Below are 16845 nucleotides of genomic sequence, written 5' to 3' on the forward strand. Positions count from 1 at the left end.
TTAATTTCACAAATTATTTGATACTCCTCTCTTGAAGAGGTAGGCCAAGTCCCCACCACCCCCCGCTTTGAGGATGAGCTGGACTTAGTGACTCACTCTCAACAGATAGGCTATGGAGAAGGGATAGCATCTAACTTTCAAGACTAGGCTTTACAGCTTCCTCCTTGCTCTTTCTCTTGGATCATTTCCTGAAGAAAACAGTTGCCATGCCATCATAACATTCAAGCAGGACTATGGAAATTTCTAGCAAACAACTGAGGTCTTTTGCTAAGAGCCATCTGAGTGAGCTCCCTTGAAAGCAGGCCTCTATCCCCATTCAAGCCTTCACATGACTGCAGTCCTGGCTGACATCTCGGCCAGACTCATGAGAGACCCTGAATCAGCACCACTCAGCTAACCCACTCCCATATTTCTGTCCTGCATAAACTGGGAGATAATAAATGTTTGTTGTTTTAAACTACAAAATTGTAAGGTAATTTGTTACCCTCCAATAGATAACTAATATGCATAGGTAAATATGACTTTTTAATAAAATATCATTAACATTTTTTTAAAAACTTGCTGTTTATCAATAGTCCTTTTGCGCCATATATTCAAATATGGTTACTTGCTCTACGGAACAATAATATCTATTTTCTAGCTATACAAGAGAAAGGTTTCCTTAAACCTTAAAAAAAACTCCAGCATTATCTGATTGACCTTACTTCCTGCATTATAGAACCCTTGATGGTGAAGCGTCCTATCTCAATTAGAAATGCAATTGAAGAAAAACTAAGATCAAGAAAAATGGCAAGAGGCAAATAAAAAAGGAAATAATTTAAATAGGGTTAAGTGCTTTTAAAAATGTTTTTTAAAAAACCACTACTTGGTAATCTGTCCTTAATCTTTGACTATTATTTTTATAGGACAAATACATAATTATGCAATTTTAATGCTAATGATAATAATGGTTAACAGTGATTGAGCAGATATCCTAAGAGGCTTCCATAATTTGTCACATGCAATTTTTATAACAACTGCAAGTTGATTATGGCTACTATCCTCACTTGCAGATGAAAAAATTAAGCTTCAGAAACATCAAATAACCGGCCTGATGTCATACAGCTGATAAGGAGCAGAGCCCCAATTTGAACACCTGCCCTTTGGACTCCACAGCCATGGCTTTCAACCGTTACTCTATAGGCTATGCTATAATGCCCCACAGTGTACACCAGCTTGGGCTTTCTGTGAGACTGTAGTTTTATCAAATAAAACCACATTAAGTTTATGGCCCATAGCACTGTTTTAAATTACCTGGGAGACCTAGAAGAAGCTACTGATGTGCCTTATGTGCCACGTTCATTCATCATTATCTAAGCTATATCTCTGGAAGAAAGAAATCTGCTTGCAGTTTATTTATTCATTCATGAATTATTTATTAAGTCCCTACAATGTGCCAAGCATTCTTTCAAACACTGGCTATACAACAATGAACAAAACAGATAAAAATCCCTGCCCTCGTGATTCTTACATTCCCACAAGTAGAAAAAAGAGACAATAAACAAAATAAATAAATATACAATAGGTTATACTGTATAAGTATATGGAGAAAAAGTGGGAGATAAATGAGGAATGTTGGGGTAAGGGTTGCAATTTTAATTAGGTTGGTCAGAAAAAAAAATCGTACTGAAATGTAAGAATTATTACTATATATATATAGGAACGCTTTTACACTGTTTGGCGTGTAAATTAGTTCAACCATTGTGGAAGACGGTGTGGCAATTCCTTGAGGATCTACAACTAGAAATACCATCTGACCCAGCAATCCCATTACTGGGTATATACTCAAAAGATTATAAATCATTCTATTACAAAGACACATGCACATGTATGTTTACTGCAGCACTATTTACAATAGCAAAGACTGGGAACCAACCCAAATGCCCATCAATAATAAACTGAATAAAGAAAATGTGGCACATATACACCATGGAATACTATGCAGTCATATAAAAGAATGGGTTCATGTCCTTTGCAGGGACATAGATGAAACTGGAAGCCATCATTCTCAGCAAACTAACACAGGAACAGAAAACCAAATACTACATGTTCTCACTCATAAGTGGGAGTTGAACAATGAGAACACATGGACATGGGGAGGGGAACATCACACACCGGGGCCTGTCAGGGGATGGGGGACTAGGCGATGGAGAGAATTATGACAAATACGCAATGCATGTGGGGCTTAAGACCTAGATGATGGGTTGATAGGTACAGCAAACCACCATGGTACATGTATACCCATGTAACAGACCTGCACGTTCTGCACATGTATCCCAGAATTTAAAGTAAAATTTTAAAAAATTATTATTAATATATATATACATTATGCAAAAGCAATAGAATTTTTTTTCTTCTTGAATTATTTAGTATATGAGTAATTGTCAAAGCTCATTGTCCTGGTACTGTCATAGTGCTTTAGGCAAAGTAGACAAATCACATGGGGGCCCAAATTACTAAAATGGCTATCTAAATTAATTTGGAAAAACTAGTTATTTGTCCTCTTTTCGGCATTATGGCCAGTGTTTGATGTGTACATGGAGGTCTAAGCCATTCTTTTAAAATCCTTTGCTAACACAAGGCATGAGATCTAGTAGAAAAGAGGATTCATTGTAGATAGACCAAGAACAACTTGCAAAGAGGACCCCAGCAAGCCACAGCTATTCATCAAAAATGCTGGGCAATATTAGTAGGTTGGGTCATCCTTTCCCAGCTGCTTGGTGAGTGGGAAGGGATAAGGTAGCTAATGAATGGCTTTTTTCTTGCAAGTCTGGTCACATCCAAAGTGAGAGATCTAAGAGTCAGCTCTTACCCTAGCCTGCTGTGTGACCTTGGAAAAACAACTTAACCCCTCTGGGTCTCAGTTTCCCCATCTGAACTGCAAAGGGATCATCTCTAGGAGACAGCTAACTCCTCCTCAAGCCTGGCAACAGAGTGTGCGAAGGCTTATATTTCTCATCACATTCCACAGCTGCCACCTGAACCAATTTTAAATGGAAAATTTCTTATTCTAGTTCCATTCCCTGCTTACAGAACAATTTTTATAGTAATTTTATTAGCTCATTAAAATTTATTGGTGAGGGAATTCCTGATAATAAAAAATGATCATTGGCATCTTGTCAAAGTGTGAGTGAAACAGCAATGAGCTGTCTTAAATTTAGCGTAGCACTTCATTTGATCCCTGGTAGCACAGGGTCCTACCAGCACAACAAACCAAAGACCCCCTCCATCTCACCCCCTCTTGGCACACCTGCAGACATACACTTATTGTCCCACACCAGGACACAGACTGTAGACAGTTTGGACACTGGGAGGTCCTCCTTGCCCAGCAAAGCCACTGATTAGATTCTGCAACAAGAACCTACTGATATCCTTTTTCAGGGAGACCCATGGGGATTAGTCTCAATTTCTTTCTCTCCCCCAAGAGTAACTCTCCCTTCCCACCTCTGTAACCAGTCAGAAAAGAAATGCCTGCATGTGTCTAGCTAGACTCTGGCAACTAGTAAGGATCCAATTTTTTTTTATTTTAAGTTTTACCAGGGAGGGCCAAAAACAATTTATCACCTTCTCCTCTTCCCACGGGCACTCCCATTCTACTCCACACATGACTGCCAGGACAGATACCCTACCTTTCTCTTTACGACCTCCTTCCAGATTCCACAGGAAACCACTCCTAACCCCCAGTGCATACCAACTCATAAATGCATCCCAGTTTGTTACACACACCCTCAGTCTATTCCCTAAAATTATTCTGTATTTGATCAACAGAGGTACCAAACCCATAAGCATAGTGATAGATTTCTCAATTTTCTGACTATAATTGGTTCTCCAATTACATTTTCTCAATCATAACTCCACATCCTTTCAGAGAGAAATGCTCTAATCTCACTCCCAAATTCTAACGCCTTTTATTCATTTCTCTCACCTCATTTCCAGAATCTGAAAGAATTTCTGCCTGCTACCTCAACCTAAGTATTAAATAATTCATCACACCTCACACAGAAACACACAGGTTTCACCACAATCAGGCTTATAGATCTGGCCTTAGTTCAGAAAAATATACACACACTGAGAAAAAAAGATAAATGAGAATTTTGTTCCATGTGTATGCATGTGCATAATTTTTGATTTATTATTGGTGTTGTTTATCTTTGTCTGTGTTTAACAAATTGACAAGGGCATTTTGACTAAAGGAGACCAACTCAAATTCACACACACTTGCAGACACACATCTGTAACCACAAAAGAACCCAAGGTTCACAAACATACCTCATTACCTCCTGCAGCCGCTCCCTCTCTGTCTGAAGGATGGCTTAGCAATAAAAGCAGAGGAGCACAGTCCACCAAAGCAACCAAAGATCTGGTAACTATTTACTGACCTATCAAGAAAATGTTAATGGCTTTCAAATGCAAATGAATGGCCAGCTTTTATTTCCAGGATCAGAATTTTTAGTTAATTAGTAATCGTGGTCTTGCTTTAAGAAGGACATCCCTACGACTTTTGGAAGGAAAAGTCAGCTCCCATGACCCACTCCATCCCCTCCAGGCACTGAAAGTTTAATCAGTGGTAAGGACACTCCGTGTGTCTGGTAAGAGAACACAGACACAATTTGTAGATGATAAAGAGCAAAAAATAAATGACCCCAGTATTCCAAAAGAGCCCTGGTATCTTGCAGTGACTCCGAATCTCTCAGGAACTCATCGACATTTAGTAGCACAATCTGATGATTGCGATGGAAGGAAGTCGTTTTAAAAATGTTTTAAAAATAGTTTTCTTCTTTCTTCTTTCGGGTGTCCTTAAGCTTGTTTGCAGTATGGAAATCCTTTAACAGTCTGGTGACTCTTGAACTGCCTTTGCAGAATTATAAATAAGAGAAATCTAACATGACTGACTCCATCTTGCTTCTAACCTCCCAGGCTAAATTATGTTTTCAGGGGGATTTTTTTGGGGGGGTTGGCTTTTTGCTTATTCTACTACAAAGGCCAACATAACTATGAGAGGGATTTAGTTTATAGTTAAACTTGGAGTCAAGGGAAAATGATCCCCCTCCTTGCCTGGAGCTTAAAGCCACATTCGTAAGGCAAGGTTGGAATTATGGTAGGGGCTTGGACTTTGCTAAAGAATAGGCATAAACAATGTCCCGCCATGGCTTAGTTTGTTTTCTGTAAGTTGTTTACTGCCCCAGTCACATAACCAATGTCACAAAATGTGTAACTTCCCCAACTACCAAAGATAACATCACTGTATTGGTCTGTTTTCACACTGCTATAAAGACATACTTGAGACTGGGTAATTTATAAAGAAAAGAGGCTTAGTTGACTCACAGTTCCGCAAGGCCGGGGAGGTCTCAGGAAACAATCATGGTGGAAGGAGAATCAGGCACATCTTAACATGGTGGCATGCCAGAGAGAGAGTGAGCAAGAGCAGCGAAAACTGCTTTATAAAACCATCAGATCTCGCGAGAACTCACTCACTATCAAGAGAACAACACGGGGGAAACCACCCCCATGATCCAATCACCTCCCACCTGGTCCCTCCCTTGACACGTGGGGATTATGGGGATTACAATTCAAGATGAGATCTGGGTTCGGACACAAAGCCTAACCATATCAGTCACTATTGTGAAACCTAAATAATTGGTCTTTTAGACATTTGTTAGCGTTTCAGTAGACCAAGAGACACCACCTAGTCTTGAGGCCCCCCCCAACACACACACCCCTCCCGGGAACTGACTCAGCTGCACAAAGACAGTTTTAGGTGCTCCTGTGATTTCATTCCCCACCAATCAATTACACAAGTTCTCCAGCCCCATGCCCACCAAAGTACCCTTTACAAACCTCAGCCTTTGAATCCTGGGGGAGATGGGATTGAGAAGTTTTTCCCTGCTCTTGTTTGGCCAGCCCTGTGATTACTAAACTCTTTATTTACTACAATGCCAGTTTAATAGTGCATTCAAGAATATATTGCTCTGTTTTATAGGTGTGCATTCCCCAAAGTGCTCGGAGGAGTGCTAGCCACTCCTTAAGTCCCTGCCCACAGAGCTCCCTCAAACTCTCTGTCAAAGCCTCAAACTCTCTGTCACATGAAGAGCCCATTCTGAATGCTGAGCCCAGAAGGGACAGATGAGGCCCCGTGTGCATTCTTCCTCCTCCTACATGGAACATGACTTTGTGTTCTCCCTTCCTGGAATAAAATCCTTGTAGAAAATAATAATTTTTTCTGTGTGGATTTTACTGGTAATTAACGGTGGGTGGATTAGGCATCCCTAAAAGTATCCTTTTAGTATGAAATTGTCAAACATAGTATTTCATTCAAGATAAATCATTTCTTGGAGAGTATTTTCATGTTAAATTTTCAGATGATTTAATCTGAAAATTTGGGGAATTTTCCATAAAAATTGAGGAATTTTGGAAAATTTGGAGAATGCTCCTTAGGGATTCTCAGCCCCCATACAACAGCAAGAGGATCACTTGAGCCCAGGAGATTGAGGCTGCAGAGAGCTATGACAGCACCACTGCACTCCATCCTGGGCAACACAGCAAGACCCTGTCTCTAATAAAAAAAAAAAAAAAAAAAAAGGAAGAACATGGAGTTTCAAATCAAACTAGCCTGGGCTTAAATATGAGGTCCTCTACTTACTTTCTGCAGAACTTGGACAATCATTTCAATTTTCTGAAGCTCAGTTGCCTTATCTGGAAATCAGGGATGATCATGAGTACTTCATGATGTTACTTTGAGCCTAAGCTGACATAAGTACCTGACATCCAATGTCAGTTTCCCAACCCCTCCTCAGCCAGTCTTTTCTGAAAATGAAATAACATCCAACAAGCAGTATCATTAGCTTAAATTCTGTTAAGAACTACTCCTCCAGTTCCTCAACCCTTAGGAATAGCCACAGGAAACAGTCAACACATCCCACACTGAACTGATTCCACAGGCCAATGGAGAAAAACCATTACTACAAGACTCTCTCTCTCTCTCTCTCTCTCTCTCCCCCCCTCTCTGTTTCTTTCACATATGTGCGCGCGTGCGCGCACACACACACACACATTCACAAGCGAATGGCATCTACACCCCCTACCTATCAAAATGATTTCGCACAGTCTTCAGAGCCTACAAACATTAATTTTTACCTCTGTTTTTGTTGCAGCCAAGTTGCTTTCCTTCTTTCGTCCTATACAAAAGACCTTAACATCGCATGCTACCTGCAAAGGGCAAAAAGGAGTTGGTTGGAGGAGGAGTAATTTCTCTGCCCAGAAATGTTCAGAGGAAGGTAAGAGCAGAAACAATGTACACAGGACATTACAGCATTTCCTTGTCTTGTGAAATGTCTATTATTTAGCAGCTTTACACTGTCTTCTACTCCTTCCTCTTCACCAACACAGACAAGAACACATGCACACACAAGTATGAGTACAGAGAGAATTTTAGGAATAACACATCACCTAGTATTCACATAAAACTTTACATTTGGCCATGCACGGTGGCTCATGCCTATAATCCCAGCACTTTGGGAGGCCGAAGTGGGTGGATCACCTGAGGTCAGGTGTTCGAGACCAACCTGGCCATTGGTGAAACCTTGTCTCTACTAAAGATACAAAAATTAGCCAGGCATGGTGGCAGGTGCCTGTAATCTCAGCTACTCGGGAGGCTGAGGCAGGAGAATCGCTTGAACTTGGGAGACAGAGATTGCAGTGAGCTGAGATCACGCCACTGCACTCCAGCCTGGGTGACAGAGTGAGACTGTCTCAAAACAAACAAACAAACAAACAAACAAACAAAAAAAAACTTTGCATTTGTGTGACACTTTGCAGTTTTCAGAGTACCTTTTAATTTTTTTTTTTTTTTTTTTTTTTGAGACAGAGTCTTGCTCTGTCACCCAGGCTAAAGTGCTGAAGTGCAGTGGTGTGATCTCGGCTCACAGTAACCTCCTCCTCCTGGTTTCAATCAATTCTTCCACCTCAGCCTCCGGAGTAAGTGGGATTACAGGCATGCACCACCACGCCCGGCTAATCTTTGTATTTTTAGTAGCAATGGTATTTCACCATGTTGGCCAGTCTTGAACTCCCGACCTCAGGTGATCCACCCACCTTGACCTCCCAAAGTGCTGAAATTAAAGGCATGAGCCACCACACCCAGCCCCAGAGTACTTTAATCTGTACTATTTCATTGATTACAACAATCCTTTAAGATAGGGCAGGTATTTTTAATGACCATGTATAAATGAGGAAACAGAAACTAAGAGAAATGAGCTGCTAAAGGTCACTCATATAGTGGTGGAGTTAAACTCATTTAATTAAACTGATTAAACTAATTTAATTTCAATCCAGGAATCCAATGTTCGTAGGGTTTGAAAGTAGTAAATACAGAAAATGGCTTTTTCAAACTAAATGTTTGTTCATTCATTCAACAAATTCAAAGTGGATTTGCCACCAAGACTCCCAAACAGGAATCCCTCAAATCCTATCAGTTGTCAAATTCTACCATCCTCACCTCAGAGATAGCTATTTCTCTTCAAGCTCAAATCTTGTTCTAGAAACCCCCATCATTTCCTCCATGGCCCCCTCCCCTGTGCCTCGCTGACACCTGCACGGTCCACTTCTGTGTGGGAAGCTCAACATGACCCTAATACTCTGATCTCAGCCAAGTGAACCAGCTGGACAGATGATCCGACCTCGTCCAGATGGATTTGCCCTCCCAAAAATTTGGATTTGAGACACGGTGCCTGAATCATACTGCACTGAGTGAGCACTATGTCTGTGGGATTACGGCATGTTATTAAGATGCAGAAATTAGTTTTAGTGAAAATCCTTGTTTGTCTGAAAGAGAATGGGATATACATGTAGAGAGTAGCAGAAAGAAAACATTCAAACCCAAAAGAAAAGCAGAGACATTAACTGCCAGTATTCTTTTCATTTCTGTGAAAGCCAGGGTACAACTTAATTTCATGTGATTCTCCTATTTCTTCACCAAAACACTACCTTTACTATGCCTATGACTACCACCACAACTACCAGCACCACCACTATCCTAACTTCCAGTTTCTGTGAGTTTCTGTGCCATGTGACAAAATGGTCCCTGCTAGCCCTGCTATGACAGGCTCGGGTTGCCTCCCATTGTCCGGTATAAATAAATATATCCACCAAAAATGTCTAATCATAGTCTACCCTATGAGCAAAAAGTTATCCTCCTGTTATCTGCACTTTTCTGGCTTTTACCACCACTTGCAACTGTAGGACCTCCAAATCTCCACAAAGTCCCTCCCCATGGGGTTTGGCATCTCCATTGAGTTCTATTTTTTAGATGAGGGTACATATACCATAGGAGGTATGTGGTAGCATATTGAGAGATTCATAATGCATTTTTTTGGAAATTCCATTTTAGTTCAAGATTTGTGGAAAAGAATAAGTAATTTCAATCAATATTTTGAATTGCTAAAATTGTGGTAGTACAATATAATAGTATGCAAATGTACACAATTGTTTTTCAACATCAAACATTAAATTCTACAGAAATTTTCCCCTATAATGAGCCACTGGTAGGTATATTTCCCCTCAGTCCCCTACCCCAAGGAAAAACGTGAAAAGAATGCAGTAGGAAATGTCTTAAATTCACAATGTCTTACAGCCATGTACGGTCTCTATCATGTTTGCCGTCTTCTCTGGCTCAGCATCCTTCCTCCAGGTACCTCCCTCTCCTCCTGGTCTGCTCTCTGGGAATCGCCATGTCCACACTGTCTCTGGGTACGGCTTGAGCTCCCGTGTCTGCAGACAGAGAAAGAACCCTCCAAGTGTCAATGCTGCACAGTGTTCTCTTATGTGAAATCTGCTAGGAAGAAGCACAAAAGGGCTATCATCCAATGGCTTACAACTCTATCAGCTTTTACTTAAAACCTCCCCACCCTTAGCTTATGTTTGTGAACAAAACAAAATTCTAAGAGGGGTCCAGAGATCCCTCAAAAGGAATCCCCACCCACGGGTCCCTGCTGAGAAAAGTGATCTTATGTCCCTAATCACAAGGTTCCATGCTGCCATTAAAGATGCTGGGACCAGGGATGGGCACCTAACCCAAAGACAGCCAATCCTTAAATTGGCCTACAGCTCAGGAAGCATCCCACTCTGTCACCACTCAACCACTCAGATTCTCTTTCTCAGTGTAAGACACAGAAAGAATTGCTAGCAAGATCAATTAGTAGCAACAACAAAATGAAAAAATAGAAAAACAGAAATAAAAACTGTGTGAGAAAAGCTTTAACCACATGTCCTTATACCAGTACCACTCTGCCAACCTCCCTTTAACAAATACATATGGACAAAAACAATATGTCTTAAAATGTAGAAAGTAAAGACATCTTTTCTTTGGTTTCCTCTATTGTACTTCTTGTTTCCTACCTCTTCTTGACAAGCAAACCTAGACAGGAAGCAGGCTGCCCTTCTCTCCATTCCACCCTTGGCTTCGAATGCTTAGATGGGCAATTAGATCCAAGATCCTTCATGCAGGTAAGTTATCTCTTCTTTCTCTCTTTCTCCAAATAATTGGGTAAGTAATCTCTCTCTCTCTCTCTCTCTCTCCCCCCCACACTTCTTCTCTCCCTCTCTCCCTCCCACTTCTTCTCTACCTCTCTCCCTCCCACTTCTTCTCTACCTCTCTCCACTCTTGCGCATTCTGGTCCCAAGGTATAGGTTTAATATTGGATAAGTTAGTAATTGCATTCAGCTTCTGATAATAATGTTCCAAGCATTGTGGCTTAAGGACATAAGAGTTTCCCACTATCACATAATGAGAAGGCTGGAAAAGAGTAGTTGCTGGTGTAGTTACAGCCGTCAAGGATTTCAGAGTGAAGCCTTTGAGATTCTCTTGGCTTTTGCCTCATGGTTAGAGTCCAACAATAACATTCGAGTTCAGGCACAGAAAAAGGGAAATGCAACAAGGGCTTTCTAAGAAATTCCATCCAATTACTTTTTCTTGTGTCATTTGGACATTTGTATCTGAAAGAAGGATGAGATTTGCAGTTCTTTTAAATTGGGAATACTGACATGCCTAATAAACACCGAAGTTCCGTTGACAATGGGGAGAATATGCATAGGCAATTGGTAGTAACTACCCTGGAAAGAATGGCAAGTTGGGTGTGTGGATTCTACCTAGGCCTACTGCTTGCTTCAACCCAACTGATGCCAGGGCTCTGCAGCGAGAGCTGTTGGGTGCTGCTGTCACATTTAAAAGAGTAATACCCACATTACACCCCTTTGCTGCTGTTCTTCTCAGGTAACAGGAATAACTGGCAGAGCTAGATTTGGGAATTACTGGAACTCTTGGCGCTATACCACCTAAAACCATCAAAGGCCTTCTTCAATTTCTAACAAGAGTCTGAATCTCACTTACAGTGGAGCATTCAGGTGAATGGCAATTAACTCCTACTGCTAAAACAAAAAACCCAATATGGGTCCTGAATAAAGTTTCAGCACCCAAGTGATGTTTAATCTCTGTGAAGTGTGGCTCATTGCTGAAGTCCTGGAAAATCATCCTCTGTTATATCCCAGTAGTTGTCAAACATGAGTGTGCATCAGAATCACCTGAATGGCTTGTTAGAACACAGAGTCATGAACACTTTCAGAGGTTTTTATTCAACAGGTCAGGGGCCTTACATTTCTAACAAGTCCCTGGTGATCCTGATCTCCCTAGTGTGGGGTAACTTAAGCCTTGAGAATTATTGATATAGCTTATAAAAATCCATATTACTGGAGCTCACCTGAATGAATCTTTACTGCTTGCAGCCAAAAGCGCCTACTTAATGAATTGTTCTTTGGATTCAGACAGAGTCCATAGGACTGGAACAGAGGACAAGTCCTCATAGCAAACACCATGTCCCCCGAACAAGAGCCTGCCTACACTTTGGTGCCTTCAGTTTTGTTACTGGATCATTTCACTACCTAATTTTTTCTTCTCTTAGGATGAGTGCCCTCCTGAATGGCTACATAATGGGTTATAAAGACATTCAGCCTTTGATCTTCTGTGCAGAAAACATGTTAGAATCCCAGGAGGCCAGATGCGGTGGCTCATGCCTGTTATCCCAGCACTTTGGGAGGCTGAGTAGGGCAGATGGCTTGAGCTCAGGGGATTGAGACCAGCCTGGGCAACATGGTGAAACCCTGTCTCTACAAAAAAATACAAAACTTAGCTGGGCATAGAGGCGTGCGCCTGTAGTCCCAGATACTCTGGAGGCTGAGGCAGGAGGATGGCTTAATCCCGTGAGGCAGAAGTTGTAGTGAGCCGAGATCACACCACTGCACTCCAGCCTGGGCAACAGAGTGAGGCCCTGTCTCATAAAAGGAAATAAATATAAAAAGAATCCCAGGAGTGAATTCACCTAGATTTAAGCACAGCCAACGTACCTACATTCATAAGAAAGCAAGGTTGGTCAAACCATTACTTTGGATTTAAAGTGAATGGCCAAATAAACCAACAAAAATCTAATTACTTGTCATATACAATAAGGAGTAAAAAAAGAACAATACATAATCCCTACTCTTGAAGAACTCAATATAATTGAGGATACCCACGTAAATAAATACTTTTTTTTGAGATGGAGTTTTGCTCTATCGCCCAGGCTGGAGTGCAGTGGGGCGATCTCAGCTCACTTCAAGTTCTGCCTCTAGGGTTCACACTTCTCCTGCCTCAGCCTCCCAAGTAGCTGGGACTACAGGCGCCCACTACCACATCTGGCTAATTTTATTTTGTATTTTTAGTAGAGATGGGGTTTCACCGTGTTAGGCAGGATGGTCTTGATCTCCTGACCCTGTGATCTGCCCGCCTCGGCCTCCGAAAGCGCTGGGATTACAGGCGTGAGCCATCGCGCCCGGCCACAAATACATATTTCAATACATATGGTAAGTGCTACAATAGTGCTATGAACAAAGTATAATGGAAGCAAAGAAGACATAGGAAGCCTGTAGGAAGTGAGTAAAGGAAGACATCATCCCAGATCCACCTGAAAAAATTCTGAGGAATTTCCTTTTATGCTCTAACTTATGAATAGCTATGTTAACCTGTTGCATAGATCGACATGTTCTTTCAACCAGCGCAGCGAAATTTTCCCCTACTCCTTTCCCTTACCAGAACAGTGGTCTCCTGAGCTATAAATCTATCCAGACTCAATTTTTCTCTCTCTCCTGGGAATGGAATGAGCTATCACCCGCCTCCCTCTATCGCCCTGAGGAGTCCACAAGAGCAATTGCACTCCCCCTGCCCACGGAAAAACAAACAAACAAACAAACAAAAAAACAAAAAAACAAGAAAAAGAAAAAAGCTCAGATAGGGCTGAGGTAGGAACAAATGTTACCAGGCATCTTATCAAAGCAAGGGTAGGAAGGAACGCCAAAAGTGAAATCAGAATACCTGTGGTTGGAATCCCAGCTCCTCAGTAGGTTAGTTCCCTTGGCCGAGATATTTAACTGTTTAACCGTCCTGAAACCACTTTCTCATCAGTACAATAAAAATATCATTACATTCTTCGCAGGGCAACTGTAAGATTCAAGGAAATTCAGACTATCATAACGCAGTAAGTGGAGTCTAAAATTTCCATTGCGTGAGATAGGGGACCACATTACTGCTAGATTTAAATGGCTGAGGTGAGGATGCACCGCGAGACTGCCAGGAATTCCAGGCCTCGCGGTGTTCTGGCGCCACCTGGTGGGAGCTGTTAAATAGCGATCGGGGAGGACCCGGTCACAGGGGAGCTGGAACTTCCTGGAAAAGCTGGAGTCCATTGCTTTGCCTGATTATTTGGGGAGATTGGAGGTCAGAGACTCCTCCTAGGTCTGTTCTTTCCCAGCTGTCTCGCTGTTCTAGGAATTCGGGCGGGGGGAGAACGGGAGGTAGCCAATCACGGGGGAAGAATGGGAGATAGCCAATCACTGGTTACTTTATATTGTAATCTCGCGGTAGTGGAAGAAGTCGCCGGGCCCTGAGCCCAGTCTCACCTCCAGTCTCACCTGTGGCTACAAGCCAGCCACGTGGGCCTCCCGTCTCCCCGTGAAAGCACCGAGCTCCTTCCTGCCTCATCGACTTCCTAGGTGCCATTTCATCTGTCTTGAGTGCTGTTGACGATGGCCACTGCCAGTGTTTCCTATTGACACTACCCCAATTGTCTGTTTCCGGTCCGTAGTCTCTCCCCCAACATTGTTTCTTTCAGTTAACTCTGCTATCTGAAGTCATCTAGTGGTGGTTTTCCTCTAAAGTAAGGTATGACTTACTTTAAGCTTTATGGCTTTACTTTTACGGCTTTAAGCTGTGCTCTTTCAGTTCCTCTAATACCCTTTGTTCACCAGTGTGTCCTCAGTGCCCATTACAACTGGAATATATTTTGTTCTTAATAAACATATATTGGTATGTCCATTTCTCTAGTCATTGGAAACATCTAAGCAAGGTATTTTAAGGGAATGAAGTTTGATATTACTAATAATAGTGTTCTTCTGTCAAGCTAACGAAGACCAATTTTTTAAAATCAATCCAAAGAATGGAATTCCAATCTCCAAAAATAAATGGCAGCAAAAGTCTAAACACAAATTTATATAGGTTAAGAATTTTTAACATCTGTTTAGTTGCAAAATTCAGGGACTAAGATTTTTTTTATTACATCTGATAAAGATGTGATCACTGACTTACATCACTACTAATAACAAATAAGGAGCTTTCATGTGCCTACCACTGCTATTACTGGCATTGCAGTTGACTTTACTGTTTTTATTTTCCTGAGTAAACCATTTTTCAAAAAATAGCCAATTGCTAAGGACTATCTACAAAAGAGATTATTTAGATAATTCCAAACAATGCGTGTACATAAGTCAAATGGAGGGGAAGTATAAATGAAGGTTTGTGTTACCTTTCTCTGAAAGAGCCCTTGATTATTGAAATTTTTATTTTATTTTTTATTTATTTATTTATTTTTGAGACAGAGTCTCACTCTGTCTCCCAGGCTGGAGTGCAGTGGCACAATCTCAGCTCACTGCAAGCTCTGACTTCCAGGTTCATACCATTCTCCTGCCTCAGCCTCCCGAGTAGCTGGCACTACAGGTGCCCACCACCACGCCCGGCTAATTTTTTTGTATTTTTAGTAGAGACGGGGTTTTCACCGTGTTAACCAGGGTGGTCTCGATTACTGAAAAATTAAGGCTGGATCTGGTGTTCCTAGAAATAAAGAACTTTATTTTTTTAATAAAAGGTTATAATCTTAATATAAATGGCTCTAACTGTACAGTTATATATCTCTGCTTGTGCAGTGGAGCGAGTTTCTACCTAGACTTTTTAGGGAGGCAAACATCTTTTCTAAACACCTTTAGTGCAATACTGCCACCTGGTGTGGTGAAGACAAGGAGAAAATTAGCTTAAGTTGAAAGTGCAGAACTCTGTCTGTGTTTGACACTCTGTAAGCATGAATGACCCAAATGAAGTGGTCACAAACACAATTAATTAAATACAATTGCAACATCATGATACACAAATAAGGACTATATAAATATCTGTATATGAACAGTTCAGAATAAAACAAGAGTGAACATCTTTAGTAATCACTGACTTATGTCACTACTAATAATACATAAGGAGCTTTAGTCAAAACATAAAAAAAACATAAAAAAAGAAAACATAAAAAACACAAAGAGAAGCATCTAAAAACACCAACAGGGCAGCACCAATAACTCTTGAAGGATTAAAGGAGTATTTTAAATGAATATGCAAAAAAGAGGACTGGGTGAGGAATATCAAGAGCAACACATTAGAACAGTGGTAATAATAACTAACATTTATTGATTGGGCCATCATGTGCCAGTCACAATTCCAAGCACATCACGTGTGTTAAGTTAGGTAATCCTTGCATCCCTCTGAGGTGTGCATTATTTTGATCATCTCCATTTCATCTGAGATGAATGGAAAGAGTTCGATCACTTGTCAAGATCACACAGTGAGTAAGCAGGAGAGCCAGACCTTAACTCAAGGTGGCCTGGATCCAAAGCCCACACTCAACACAAGCCTTTGCCTCTAAGCTGGGAGCACACTTAGAGAAAGTAGGATGCCCAAAGTGTGGCTGTGTATAAAGAGTAAGTTGAGGGGGCCAGCAAAGCACTAGGCAGAGCAAGCTCCACTTCTTAGAGAAGATGTTATCACACAAGAGATAGCAAGCCAAGGCAGAGCCACTCAACTGCTCCTCTCCTTCCATCTTCACTCGTTCCCCAGTATGAGTGAGTGAAACGTGAAGAGCAATCATAAAAGAACTGGAAAAGTCATAGCATTTATAAAAATGGGAAAGAAGCACCAGAGTGGGAGGAAACGTTGGAAAATAACAACCAGTCTCTAAATAATCCGTTCTCCAATCTCCACTGAGTAACTAGCCTGAATTTTTCCAAAGCTTATAGATGTGATCATGAAATCCATCCAATTCCTTTAGAAATGAAGGAGAGTTAGAAATATTGGAAGGCCAGAGCTCAACAAATATTTGAAAATGTTTAAAAGGGGAAAAAGCTAGACTTCAGAAATTATAGACATATATGTTATAATATAATTCCTGGAACGTTAAAAATATAATACAACGGCCGGGCGCGGTGGCTCAAGCCTGTAATCCCAGCACTCTGGGAGGCCGAGGCGGGTGGATCACGAGGTCAGGAGATCGAGACTATCCTGGCTAACATGGTGAAACCCCGTCTCTACTAAAAATACAAAAAACTAGCTGGGCGTGGTGGTGGGCGCCTGTAGTCCCAGCTACTTGGGAGGCTGAGGCGGGAGAATGGCGTGAACCCGGGAGGCGGAGCTTG

At 41.4% G+C, this 16845-nt stretch overlaps 1 protein-coding gene and 1 long non-coding RNA gene across 2 annotated transcripts in view; both read right to left on the bottom strand.

The window, feature by feature from the left end:
* MGAM (maltase-glucoamylase) overlaps positions 1 to 5499 on the bottom strand; it is a 145584-nt gene extending 140085 nt beyond the window's left edge. The window contains 1 exon segment of the mRNA XM_031664961.1: positions 4309 to 5499. The gene's annotated coding sequence lies outside the window, so the exon portion shown is untranslated.
* A 1235-nt stretch (positions 5500 to 6734) lies between these two features.
* On the bottom strand, positions 6735 to 13695 carry LOC116274457. Its single transcript, XR_004183102.1, has 4 exons — positions 13436 to 13695; positions 9666 to 9804; positions 7174 to 7245; positions 6735 to 6843 (listed from the first exon to the last, which is right to left on the bottom strand). It is a non-coding gene; the product is annotated as an uncharacterized LOC116274457 (long non-coding RNA).
* Positions 13696 to 16845: the final 3150 nt, after the last annotated feature.

The sequence above is a fragment of the Papio anubis genome, chromosome 4, assembly GCF_008728515.1.
Source record: "Papio anubis isolate 15944 chromosome 4, Panubis1.0, whole genome shotgun sequence".
Taxonomy (NCBI): domain Eukaryota; kingdom Metazoa; phylum Chordata; class Mammalia; order Primates; family Cercopithecidae; genus Papio; species Papio anubis.